Genomic DNA, 14,380 nt, shown 5'->3' on the forward strand with positions numbered 1-14,380 from the left:
ATGAGCTATCCAAAGTCACGGCGCTCAAACACGTCTGCCTCGTGCCGGAAAAGGGCTGGCAGGGGAGTGGCTTTGTGATTGGCTGTCACTGTGCGGCGCTGGACTTTCTGTAAACTGCCACATTCCCCGAGTCTCGGTCCTGTCAGGACACAGATGTATAATGGGCTTCTGGCACAAAGAATGATGCATCTGTTTCTGTTTTTAATGATTATGGAAACAGATCAATGACACTATGTGCTAACTTCATAAAATGAGACAGTTTCATGATAAATTGTACTGTTACTGTTGTTACAACTCATGTTACCAGTGGTATCTCTGCACTGTTGCTTTAACTGCTGCTGCTGATATTGCTTATATTAGTTATTATAAATGTAACTGATTGTTGTTATGATTAAGAGTTGTTACTATTCAAAGCAAGCACCATTATGCAAGACAACTTGCACGGCATGTGTTAATTGCAATAATGAAAACAATATGAAAGCATATCAGGAACATATTACCAGTGTTGATTAGGCAACACAATTTCATCCTACGTGGGTTAAAAATAATGAAGAATGAAGTCCTCTCCAAGGCGGAGGGAAAAATAATGGAGGGAAGAGTCCGACAGAGCTGTACGCAGTGCGGACCTCATGCGCACACACGCGCACACACGCGCACACACGCGCACACACGCGCACACACGCGCACACACGCGCACACACGCGCACACACACACACACACACACACACACACAGAAAACCACATGGACATCACCTGTCGTGATGTAATCCAGTGTCTGCACAGGGGATCCACCCACTGTGTCTTGACGAGGGGTGCCCTCTTGGGGGTGGATTTTCAGGCAACCTGTGTGTGTCTCTGAATTCAGCAGGTGGAAATCAGACCTCTGCAGGTGATAGAATCAATGTGTCCTCTTCCCTTATCAGTAGCATCTGTTTCTCCGGTCGGTACATCGATTTTTCAGCATCACAGAGTCCACTCCTGAGCCTGTGCAGACGGGCACCGTTCTGCACAGGAAGCAGCCTAACAGGAAGTCAACAGAAGCGCTTCCTTTGTGACCCCCGGGGCCTCGCACACCCGAGCAGGATCGTTTCCAGAGAGAGGCACACCCTGGAACCGGATGAACCTAAAGAGTGCTAGCATGCATCTCTCTGTTCTCCCAGGCCCTCTGAGTGCTTTCACAGCAGCCTCATCAGAGGCTCATCAGAGGCATTAGCATTCTGTTTATCACTGCTACTGTCCAAAATGCACCCACTTCTCTCCCACCTGCGGAGTTCTGGCCAGAGTTACTGACACCTCCTGCGTACAACGCTGCCTTATGGAGGCCTTCATCGCTGCATTGGTTTTGTGGTGACAGTGGTTGTCCGTATGCTGTCAGTTGGGGGTTTCCCCTGTGTTTAAACGTGTGTGTTTGTTGTTTTTGGCGCACTGTGTTTGGCTGATACAGCGCTGTGTGTGTATCGGCTGGCTGATACAGCACTAAGTGTGTATCGGCTGGCCGATACAGCGCTGTGTGTATATCGGCTGGCTGATACAGCGCTGTGTGTGTATCGGCTGGCTGATACAGCGCTGTGTGTGTATCGGCTGGCCGATACAGCGCTGAGTGTGTATTGGCTGCAGTCCACAGTCTCCGAAAATCCACAGCGGTGCGGGGTGGCCCTGTGGGACACTGTGGTAACGGCAACAGTTCGCTGTCTCTCAGACCCGTTTTAATTCTCCCAAATCTTTACCTGATCAATGGAATCTTTTGACTCCGAGGAACCGTCTCGGACCAAGCCATTATCCGCAACAGCAAACGCAGGGCACACAAGGGAAATTAAAAATTGATTTTTCTATTTTCCATCATTTCTTCTTCAAAAGCTGTCCTCCGGGCTGCGGAGATGCAGGGCGGCCTGTACGCTGTCATGCCAACATACAGTCAAGTACAAAAACATATCTTCTGTTTTCTTTTTTTCTTTGCCCATGCGGTGATTTTAGACGGATTACATGCTAATACAAATTCTAATTCATTACACTCCTCGTGGCTAATGCATAATTCCTCAAACATAATGTTGTGATCATGTCCTTTATTGCCTCCTTGTCTCCTCTCTGTCAGGTTGTGTTGAACTGTGTTACTATGTGATGCACGTTCCTCTTTCAGTCGACTAAAGAACACCCTGCAGCGGAATAACAATGACTCTTCTGGTGCATCTGTGCTAAAATTGAAGGACCAAGGAGCTTTTTTACTGCTGTTTTGGCGTGTGTGAGGGCAAGCGATTATTGGTTGTTTGCGTGCCAAATCATCGCCTATAGAGACCCACTCTCATTTACAGTGTATGATTGCCTCCAAAACATTTGCATGATGTTTCCAGGAGTAAAGTCCATAAAATGTTGGTCATTTTTTAAATACATGGTTCTGCATACCAAAAGACATCATGTACTCACTCCTGCAGATGTGGCTTGTAGTGCAGGTTTCAGAATGCAACATACCTGGCCAGTATTTTGGCTTGGCATATGGATCTTCTGACTTCTAAGATTGTCGAACTGCAGTGTGGAGTTTGCTTACTGTAACTGTGCTGAGCAAGCTTAGAGCAAGCGTTTCATGTGTTATCGCTGATGGAGGTGTTGCGGTCGCTGAGGTGCAGTAATCATCCAGCCCATGTGAAGATAACGTCCACCTCGGTGTTCAAGTGAGGCTTAACCTGTAAGTTCAAGGTCCTTGATGCATGACCAAATGGTGACTCCTCATATGAGAGGGAGGGGAAGAATGGTGTGGTAGCTATAATTAAAGACCCCCCAGAGAGCAGTTTGTGACCAGTGTTACACCTTCAGAGCATGCAGCAGGAAAGAGAGCCGTACCTGAGAGTGCTTCCCACTCCCTCCCACACCTCTCCCTATTCACAGCTGTTCAACTTGGCAAAGAGCAGCAGTCAAAACCGGCACAGATCCCTGAAAGACAACTGCAGTCTCTTATTACTGCCTTAAATCAGAAGGATTAAATCTACCCTTTGTACTTTAAAAAGGATTTCAAATTAATTTGAGCTTTTTTTTGAGTCAGCAACTGTTGGCGGCGCAGAAAGATGTACTGCTGAGACGTTGTTTAGAGAAGGATTGAGAGGCGAATGGTAGATGGTAAAATATGCAGGAGGCTGCTAATAAAAGTGAGTCCCAACTGTACCGGGCGATTATGGCGGGAGTGGAGGAGCAGTCATGCATGATGTAATGTCAGAGCAACTTTGCATTGTGTGAAACCTAAAACAGCTCTGCTGAGTGTAAAAATGATCACCTTACAGAGTCTGCACTTTGTTCAAAATCAAAGGTGTACGGATTCCCTTCAAGAACAGTCATATGGAAAAGTGTGTGTGGGTGCTCATGTCTGTGGGTGGGTGGGCGTGCATGCGTACGTGCCTGTGTGGGTTTCTGCGTGTGTTTGTGTTTATCTGTGTGTGTGTGTTTGCGTGTGTGTGTTTGCGTGTGTGTTTGCGCGTGTGTGTGCGCGCGTGCGTGTATGTGTTTGCGCGTGCGTGTATGTGTTTGCGCGTGCGTGTATGTGTTTGCGCGTGTGTGTGTGTTTGCGCGTGTGTGTGTGTTTGCGCGTGTGTGTGTGTTTGCGCGTGTGTGTGTGTTTGCGCGTGTGTGTGTGTTTGTGTTTGCGCATGTGTGTGTGTGTGTGTGTGTGTTTGCGCGTGTGTGTGTGTGTGTGTGTGTGTTTGCGCGTGTGTGTGTGTGTGTGTTTGTGTGTGTGTGCGCGCGTGCGTGTGTGTGTTTGCGCGTGTGTGTGTGTTTGTGTGTGTGTGCGTGTTTATCGGTGTGGGTGTTTGGAGTTTGAAGAAGGTGAGACCAGATTTGTACAGAGAGAAGCCTCTCTGGGTGCGCAGCTCCAAGCTCGTGCAAAGTGAGCAAGGCTGATAAAAAAATAAAAGCACCTGAGCTTTCTGTTTTAGGGGGGAGCGTTTGGGATCCAGCATCTTCTGTAAACATTAATAGGGTCCTTCTGGCATTGTAGCAATATTAGAAATCATAATGCCAGCTTGCTTTTCCTTTGGGTTTGCAGTGGGGGAGTTTCAGTGTAATTACTAGGTTCCATCTTATGAGCTTCTCTCTCTACAAGCCTGGATCTGTCTTTAAACAGTGTCAGAAATGGTGGCATTTATATTATCACATTAAACAATACGGATGCCCTACTCTTCCCACATGTCATTCTGTCCCCATTACTGAACCCACAAATCAAGAAATACAGTCAGCTGTGCAAATGGGAACAGAGAATACAAACTAAGACTTTTTATACAGCAAGAGCCAAAAAAAAAAGACCGAAATGCATTTTCAGTCATCCTGACAGAGCGTGTTACTGTGTACTGTGTAAGAATCACTGAGATATCCCTGTATTTAAAACTCACTGGTTAATAATTGAATTCAAAGTCATTGTCACGATTATAGAAATAACCCTCCGCTGGCGTGTGGTGAATATTAATGGAAAAATCTGTTCGCTTATGACATGTTCAATTGCAGTGAAGCAGCGGAACAGCAGCATCTCTGCCCTGAAGCCCTTTACGTCTCCCAGGAAAGTCCTGAGAGCCGAAACAGTCCCCCTACAACTGGCTAAAACTCGCCCGCACTGCTTTATAATTACAGGACAGCAGAACACATGTCTAGCGTTTCTGACATTTACTGTAAACCTTTAATAAGCCTCGCAGCTGCCTGTAAATATGAGCCAAGTCACCCCCTACCCAATCTCGCTAGAATTTTACTTTTTTTGTCACGGAAAAATTTTGAGCGAATCTTTCTCCCCATCAGAGTCACAGAGAATTATACCGCATCATAGCAGTTCCTTCCCAGCTTGGCCTGGAGATGCTTTTCAGAGATTCAAAGACAGGGGATGAATTCTGAAGGAACAACGGCAGATAAGATCTGCTGAGAAAAGTCTGATGTGGGATGACCATCTGAGAGCGAAAGATGAGAGAGAATGATGTAGAACAGAGAGGTGTATGCGTGACGATGGGGGATGTGCAGCCACAGAGGGCTGTGCCTCCTGCCCCACTCTCACCTGCCCCACACACCTGCCCCACTCTCACCTGCTCCACACACCTGCCCCTGCTACACCTGCTGCAGACAGTGTGGAGCTGGTGGAGGAGGGGTACAGAGGTGTAGACCCTCCTTTAGGAAACGAGTCATCACACATCCCTGCCTCCACCTTTACACTGTCTGTACATCTCTATTTTAATGATTACCCTCCTGGGCCAGGTAAGTGAAATGACCAAATCAGGGCCTCTGTGGTCTCACCGAAAAGACGGCCAGCTGGGCACCTTGCCAGCTTTTCAGAGTCTCTCTTTGAGCTTCCCACTTTGAGTGACAGGCAGCAGGAGGAAATTTAGTTGGGAGGGACTCACCAAAAGGAAGATCAGGGCTAATCTATGCAAATCATCAGTAGGTTAGGGCTATTCTGTGAAGGTGATTGGTAGATCACCAAGGCTAATCGATGCACATTATGGGTATATCAAGGCTAATCTATACATAAAGAAAAGCAGCATTGTTTGTGCCTGGTGTATAATGATTTTGGGGTCATGTGACTGATACATATCTAAACTCTGTGATCATCAGTTCTGGCAGATTTATTGTAATAAAAGCCTCGGCATTGTATATGTTGGTTTTTGTGAAGGTCTTGCTGTGTTCGCTGAACACAAGAAACAGGAATGAAAAGAAACTTGTGGTTTTCATAATTAACTGGTCGGAAGGAGACAGAATGCAGTTTTTCTCCCTTGACACAAATAATAGGAATTTGAGGTCGCCGAAATTACAACTGCACGGCACCGACTGCACGTCTGCCGATCCTTCACTGTGTCCGAGACTCGCACGTTAACACCCACAAGGGCAGTCTCTGCTGCTGGGCTGTCTGGCTTTATGGAAATGCTTTGATATGCCCGCTCATGTGAGTTTGTTTTTCAAAAAGAGCAATAGGAGGGTTGGAAAAAGCAAACACAGAGGGACAAGGGGGCGGATTCAATCACAGAAGACAATGCTGTGTTATTACAGTGGATCTGCCAAGCTTTTCGAAGGAAGTGTGCTCACCTGTGAAAAAGTATGACGGTGAAAAAGACCTTGAAGTGGCTTCAGTCTTTAGCTGTGCTTCTGCCTCTGTATTTCCTGTAAAAAGTTAAATTAAATTTTTGGCGTTTAAATGAAGCGGTGTGGCAGCAGCACAGCTGTGCTGTCTCTCTCTGCGCTGTCTGCGGAGCGCGTTAAGGTGAGCAACCACGTGTGCCGTACGTGACACGCTTAACATTCGCGCTGTCTGTCCCTGGCACCGACCCCAGCAGCCGGGCTCCTTTTGCCAAGACTTAATGGAGTTCCTGCCACCATCCCGAGCTGTCTGTCTGGGTCCAGATGGACCTCTTCATTTCATTAGTGTCTGACTTGTTCACAGACCACCTTCAGCCACCCCGAAATGAGCAGCGTCACCGCGAGGCTTCCGCCTCATCCCTCTACAGGACCTGCGTCCCGAAGCAGACAGGCCTGCGTCACGCACGGGTGCGCCCCCCCCCCCCCCACCCGAGGGGCGAAAACGCAGCTCCTCCACGGCGTCACTGCATCGTAACTCTGACTCCGGTGACAAACCTCACACACTTCAGGCATGGCTGCTCCTGTGAAAGATGACACCCGTTTCTGTGCTGTGTGGGGCATTGGTGTCGTTTGTGTGCTGGTGACATCTGCATGTCTGTGACGCTTCTGTATCGTTGACACCCATGGGTGTGTGTGTGTGTGTGTGTGTGTGTGTGTGTGAGAGACATCGGCATGTCCGTTCCTGTCTGTGATTGTTAGTGGTGTTGATGCGCTGCTCACACAAAGTGACAGCTGTTTATGTTCCTGAGACCCACCGCTTGGCCCGGGGCACGGCAGGGTGCTCGTCTGGCCACACCCTCTGCCCTCTGTGGCAATCCTCAGGTCCTGGAGATGCCCTCACTCTCCGGGTGATGAGCAAGGACATGCAACTGGTATGACTCGACTGTCCAAATTTTTTTAATCATGCAGACAAAAGCCGGTGGAAACTGGAAATGCTGAATTTTGTAGGCCTGCAATCAGTATGTGTGACCATGCGGTCTGCTTCCATGTTGTGAAGTCCCTTTTTCCCCCTCTTCCTGTTCCTTCTCTTCTGGTCAAAGTCAATGAGTTTAGAATCTGTCAAGCTTTACAGCACCCTCTCCCCCCCCCATCTCTTTTCATGAAATAGTCCTCTTTTCAGAGCCTGGCAGATTTTCGCAGCCTGCCCTCCTGGGCCATAATGTCTGCTCTATTTGAGGAGTACAAAGGTGGTCTTACGTGTGGGGAGCTTAAATGCACTATCCAGTTTCTGAATGCGCCGCGGATCCTCGGGCCGTCTCTGTGCCCAGGGCTGCTCCTCTCTGCAGGGTGGGCGTGAGGTAATCTCTCTCCCCGAGAGGCTGGGACGAGGGGTCAGCACAGGGCCAAGCACACCTTTCATTTCTCCCGCTGGAAAAAAGCAGGTATCTTTGTTTTCAGCAGAAAGAGAGAGATTTTGCGGGAAGAAAAGTTCACTTCACAAAACTATCATTGAATTCTGTAAATGTACTTTATTTTTTTTTTCACCTCAGCCTTTTTGAGTCTGGTTTATGAATATGCTTTTGTGCTGTGGACCAGAGCAATATATGCTTAAATTGTAGCACCTTTTCATTCTTGGGTCCTGCTTTCTATAGGAAAAGTGCACTTTAAAAGCCTGGAAATATAGGGTTGTAAATTCACCTTCATCATGATGAAAGCCTTTCCCTGAGTGGATTGGACCAAAAAGCACATATATGGAACCATACAGCTTGGTGGAGGAGCAAGTGTACATGTGTGCGTGCGTATGTGTGTGAGTGTCTGTCAGTGTGCACCTGTATGCGTGTGTTATACTGACGCCCAATGATGGATTGGACAGACTACAGCTTATAGCTGGACTCCCTCGGCCCTCCCCTCCCGGTGGAGCTCTGGGTGCACCGTGTTTGCCCTGAGCTTTGTTTGACAGCCTCAGGTGTTGCTCGGGCATTACAGTGCAGCGATGGTCTTACCCGCTCAGAGTGGACTTCCCTCCGCAAGCACGTCTGGGTTAGCACTGGGGCAGACGGCGTGTTCTCTCCACAGACTATCTGCTCTGTAGCTGTGAGGGCACTAATCACACAGATGAGAACAAAGCGGACATTTTCAGCAGGCGATGATTCTGCCAGGGAAAGGCTGGCTACTCTGTGAAATTAAACAGATGAAAGAGAGAGAGAGAGAGAGAGAAAGGGAGAAAGAGAGAAAGAGATGCTGAATGAGCCAGACCCCAGCGCCATGCCCTTCCCATTGGCCCTCAGGGAACAGCCCCTTCTGTGCCTTTCAGTGGAGAGAGTGAAAAAAGTCAAAATGAACAGTGTTTCAGTCACCGGATCAACCGGGATGAGGGAGGCGCTGTACTGCCATCTGTCATCCGCCCCACTCAAACAGACTTCCATTTTTTATTTATTTGAATAAACCCGTTTCAAAGTAGCAAATCAACACCAACAGTCAGAGACTAATTAAAATCCAGTGTTTGCATCAGATGCCAGACTGTTTTCAAATAGCGAGAAGATGGCTTGATTAAAATGCTTAACAGTTGTAGTTTGAACTTAAAGCAAAACCTTTTCATGGTATTTCACTCAGAATTCCTGTATCCATGGTTTACATGCTGTATCCATATTCAGGCTGCATGCAACAGCAACTGTAACAGAAGAATGTAGCATTACATTACATTACATTACATTGCATTACATAGCATTACCTATCTGCTGCTCTGTGCAGGGACGGATCCTCCCGTGATTCAGATACAGCCAGGCTGACGCGTCTCCCTCCGGGTCCCGGGGTTCAGTGTGTCCGACGTGCTCAGCTTGGCGCGGGACACAGCTGGCGTTAACTCGGTGACGTTGATTAGGTGTCAGCAGGGACCGGGGCCGCGACGCTGTGGCGTGCCCGCGGTTAACCTCTGGGGCCCTGTGACGGCCCCGCGCATAACGAGCTGCAGCCCCAATCCAACGCCTCCGTCCTGAAGGCCCCTCTCTGACAGCTCAGCTTTAATCTTGCCGCTGTTCCTGTCTGTGTGTCTCTCCCAGCCACGCCTCCTCTCTCACCAGGGCAGGGGGCTGTGGAGGGGTGGGGTGGAGATTTGGGGACATGAGGAACACCCCCTCTCTGAATTTCCCAGGTTCCACCTGCTCTATCTGCCTGTCCCTGAAGGCTGGAGGACAGGAGAGTAATTGATCTGACAGCTTCTCCCTGACCTGTTTGTTGTGTCTAGCTTTTGATCCGCCTCGGACCACCCTTTCCGAAGCTCCTCCAGACTAATAAAGGAGATGCAGGCGGTGAATTCAGCCATGTCAGCCTGTGGCTGTCAGTGCTTAGCACCTCTGGATCCCAGCCGCATTCCCCTGCCTGACGGCCGTGCGTCTGAGTGGGGCCTGGAGTAAAAATGTTTGTTTCTGAGAAAAGAAAAGATACATTGAAGGAGAGCCTTAGTATGTGGTAATTTGCATATTAGGTTGTTTTTATCCGTACATGAGCACCTGAAAATTCACCTGAATATAACTGTTTGTGTTTTCTAGCCTCGTATTTTGTTTACTTAACATTTGAAACAACTCAATCATACCCACTTTTCTCGCAAACTATTTTTAAAAGTTTAAAAGTATTTTCCTGCTGTCACATTTGACGTGGCTCACAGTCTTATGTGCCAGGTCTGTGAACCTGTAACCAGGATCTTGAGATAAATCCAGAATCCTACATGTCAGAGCATGGAGTGTACCGCTGCCTGCTAATACCAGAGTGCTTTGTCGATTTAGCCACTCCCCGTGTGTAAGGCTGGATATTTTACACCACTTTCACACCCTCTCTTGCTTCTGAAATAGCAGATAATTGACCTCATATTCCTGCACTGCTTTGAACGATCTGATCTGCAATTGTGCTTTTCAGACTCAAACAACATGCTAAAGAGCTGCACGCCATTTAGGCAGGTGAAGTGTGTGTGGAGTGTTATTCCCAAGTGTTTTCTCAGATTTATTTTATTCTTTAAAATCAGTGTGTACGTGACCTCCCCATTAGTGGAAGCTCCGTGCTAATGTTTTTACAGTGTCAGAGGGCTTGTTGCTTCAAAGTGAATCACTTATGATTCATGAATGTAAAACATGAGGGGAATAAGTCCACCGTGAGTCCATTAAACGTCTGCATTTATTTAATAAAATGCTTCCGCGGAAAGGTCTGAATCTCGAGCCGCAATCCTGGGATTTTTAGTGAGACGGAGCAGGGAAAGTGCATTACCTGCACATAGCCGCCTCCTGTCACTGGCTGTGTCTCCATTCCACAGACACAGCCATGAGGAAATATGATTTGTTCCTGAAAGGACAGAAAAGTTTAGCCGTTTAATTTAAATGCTCATTCGTATATTTTGGGAAATGGTTGCTGGGCTGGATCACAGGAGGTTTCATTCTCTGGCCGTGAAATGTTTCTCAGTGGAAGTCAGCTTCAGTAATGCATGCATGCATCAGCTCACCTGGCTAATTCATGTTCAGGGATATCTGAGCTCTCCAAAATGCACTGACATCACTTAAGTGATCATCAGATAATCGGGCTGGTGTGCAGGGGGATTTTGGCAGATTGTGTTTCTCTGAGTTTCTCCCAGTGTCTCGTTGTGTACGGTACATCCCGTGCCTCCGGCTCTGCGGCTGAGCAAGTGTCCAGAGTGGCGTCCTGTCCAAAAAAGCAAACATCAGATGTCCATCAGCTTAAAACTCTGTGGCCTTTCTTCTGGTGTTGAAACAAAATGTGAGAAAATTAACAGAATGCACAGAACAATCTCAAAATGTGCTTGTTCCTTTTTAAATAAGATTTTAAAGTAAACATGCGGCCGTAAATTTAAAAGTTTACAATAATTGCACAGCATAATTAGATATTGGTTTTGATGTCATGGTAAAACAATCAGTTTTGATGAGACAAAGCACTTTCCAAGCCAATATCAGAAAATGTTTTATATTAAATAAATGATGGAATATAGTGTTTCCAAATAATAATGTTGCTGAATGCATCACAGAAAGTGTGATTAAATTAAAGTAACATACAATATCATTAGCCAATAGGATAACTGAACGAATGCTTTCAGCATTTCAGAGGGTAAATCTCATATATACAAAGCACAGAAGAGATCATCTTTAGTTTGCCATAACCAAGCATATCTCAAAGCAAGAAATCATTATGACCAGTAAAAAAAAGACACCCTCTTCGATTTCATGTTAATACAGACTTTCTAAAATGTGTTTTAAAAGAACATCTTTTAACTTTAGGGAGTGAGAGAGTAGAGAATTGATTTGAGAAGTTCTTCTAAAGAAAACTGAAGCATATTCTGTTTTACTTTATGTTCCTGTATTGTGGAATGGATGAGATGACCTCTTTGGCTTTTTCCAGGTTGACGTGAACTCCGGTAGTGAACTTTTCAAATGGCCCGAGTGCACACCGCCCTCAGGGAAGAGGGCTTGAGGGGTGGGGACACCTCAGTGTGTTCCAGTCATCAAAATAGACGTTCAGTAGCAGGTTTTTAAATATTTAACCAGGTGCCCATTAATAATAGTCTTTGGGGGCTGACTGAATGTCAAAATAACACTAAAGTGTGATTCATCTTTATACATAATTAATGCTGTGCAAATATTTATAACATAATCAGGCTTTTTTTTTGGCACCAGTTTTTAGTAAAGTTGTACGTTTCTAATCATCAATTATTTACGAGTTTTAGTTTCCCCTCCATGATCAGATACATATTTAACTGCTCAGAGGGGAATGAGGACTGAGCTCCACATGGAGACTGGCTTCTGCACTGTCCCCCACATGCAGACTTTCCTCTAACCTTGACCCTGGGATGGTCACACTGGACACCCAGCTCAGTCTGGTTTCAGAATAATATGTGCAGTCATGGGACAAAACCCCTCTTGTGTGGGTGGGAGCAGGCAGTCAGAGAAAAGGTCTGAGGGAGAACTTTCTCTGAGCAGAGAAATACTGCTCCAGCTGCAGTATTTATAAAAAATAAAAATAAAAAAAAATCTGGTTATGCAGCCTCTTTGTTCCCCTTCTGTCACTGCAATCTGTCATGTTATAATAATCTTCATCATGTGCTGCCTTTAAATATTTACCTAATTCAATAAACGGCATGCATTTTGATACTTCCACCAGCGTTGTTTTAATACTGTTTGCTTAATGTGGTAAACTGTCAGCAAGGTGCTAAGTGACATTATGGATTCATCTTGCTGAAGACATTGCTGAGACAGTCTGAGGGGAAGGCCCATAAATAAGGTCTGCTCTGAAAGATTACGCCGAGGTGTTGTTGTACCCTCAAGGTTCTTTTTCATACCTTCTAAATCAAGTGCCGAGATATTTCATATCCTGCATTTCAAGCATGCAGTGTTTATTTTTGATCATGAGAAGTTCCCTTAATAGGAAGTTGAGCCAGCTAACATGAGTCAAAATGATTATTCAGTCTAATTGCTAGACAACTTAAGCAATTCTGTGGCATATTGCTTTACTTAAATTCATGTTTCTGTTACCATTTCAGGGTGAAGCAAGTCTGGATTAATCTGAATTTTGATAATATAAGATAATGGCTTATATTAGATATCTAGTATTACATTGAGCATCAAGATTCCTTTTTTTCTAAATGCAGAATCATTCAAAAACACTTATATATATTCCCCTGATAGAATCAGAACAATGTAAAGATGTTTAGGTGGGTGCATTTACAAAATATAACGTACCTGAGGGGTTGGGACAGCAGCTGGCAAAGACGACAGGGTTCTTGTGATTTTGTGATCATTTGATTTTTACAGCCTGCCAGCAGCGTCAGTGTTGAGTTTTGATTGTTTTTCTCCCTTTCCTTTGGGCACTGGCTCCGTTCCACCTAGAGGGGGCGCTCTCAGGTCCCTGGAGCACAGGTTAAAGGGCTGTGACTCACCTGGGATTTGCTGTTAGCATTGAGTGTTCCAGGCCCTGCTTGTTTATCAGAATAGTTTTTCTGAAACCCGCGTGGATGTGAGACACAGCGTTCTTTTTGTCTGTGAGTGGATTGTCCTCTCTCTCACCACAGACTGTGTACATATTTACTTTCAAGTTTCTTTTTTGTTAGACATTTTAAACTGGGCAGAACACCCAGTGAGGTTTGGAGCTAGTGGCCCAGGGCAAGCTGCCAGCAAAGGACCCTCTGAGAGCAGTCTCCTCCAGGCCACGCATCCAGGCGAGTCCCTTGTTAAACACACTGAGGTACACACTGAGCTGTACCTCACAGCAGTGTCTTTTGGTTTTGTTTTGTCAGTTTCTGTGGTTTATATCTCCTTGCACTGGCATGTACATTGTTCCATGTTAGGACATTTGGCTAGCGTAAGGTGAGGCCAGGTTAGCTTGCCAGGCTAGGTGTAGGTTATGATGTTATTTTTTTTTTTCTGCTTAACATCTGAACATTTGAAGAAAAGAACGTCTTTTGATGGTTATTCCTCAGACTGCTCTCCCACCTGCTGATTCTGTGGCTAATTGAATCAAGGATTAAGCACTGTGACTGCAGTCTAATGGAATTGCATTGGCACATCATAGATTTTGGAACGTTATTGAATGGCTGATGTTTAGCACATGTAACTACAGAAAATGTTACCATTGATATGATAGTGTTAATTGTGGTGTTCATACACTGGGTTTTAGTTCATTCATTTCTTTTGTCTGCTTTCTAAAGATTAAATCTCATTCAAACCATCAAACATTATTGAGCTTTCTAAAAGATGTAATTATTTCAGATTGATAATTGTTGGCTCAGTGGTAGGTATGCCTTTCTGTTAGAATAATCCTCTCTGTGACTCATTCCATTTCAAACTGTCTGTTCCAGGAGGTGGGATCAATTCGCAGTTCTAGGGCATTCAACATATTTTAACATGACACTTCTGGAAAAAATACATTTGTAAGCAGAGTGCAAATAGCCCAGGGGGAATATGACACTGTATATGAATAGACTCAAGCAGTAAGAGAACCTTCTCTGAATAGAAAACGGAGGACATGACTGAAGAAAAGTACACCAAAATACTTTCAGTTACTTACACAATACTTTAGTCTACTTAGTTTTCACCGTGCGGAAACTAATCGCGCAATATCAGAAGGACCGGTTCCTTTACAGGATGGGTTCCTTGGTTTAAGCATGATGAATCCTGCTGTCCTTCACAAGCATACAGGAAGCGCAGATCCCTCCAAGCCTCAAGGGGGCAGGCTTGGGAGACAGTGTGTGTTGCTCTCCTCAAGGGTGTGGAAATGCCACCCAGGAAGAGAAGGGAAGAGAAAACGGTTTCCATTCAGTCACATGACAGCCTGGACTCAGGGCTGCTCTCTTAA

The sequence above is a fragment of the Megalops cyprinoides genome, chromosome 6, assembly GCF_013368585.1.
Source record: "Megalops cyprinoides isolate fMegCyp1 chromosome 6, fMegCyp1.pri, whole genome shotgun sequence".
Classification (NCBI taxonomy): domain Eukaryota; kingdom Metazoa; phylum Chordata; class Actinopteri; order Elopiformes; family Megalopidae; genus Megalops; species Megalops cyprinoides.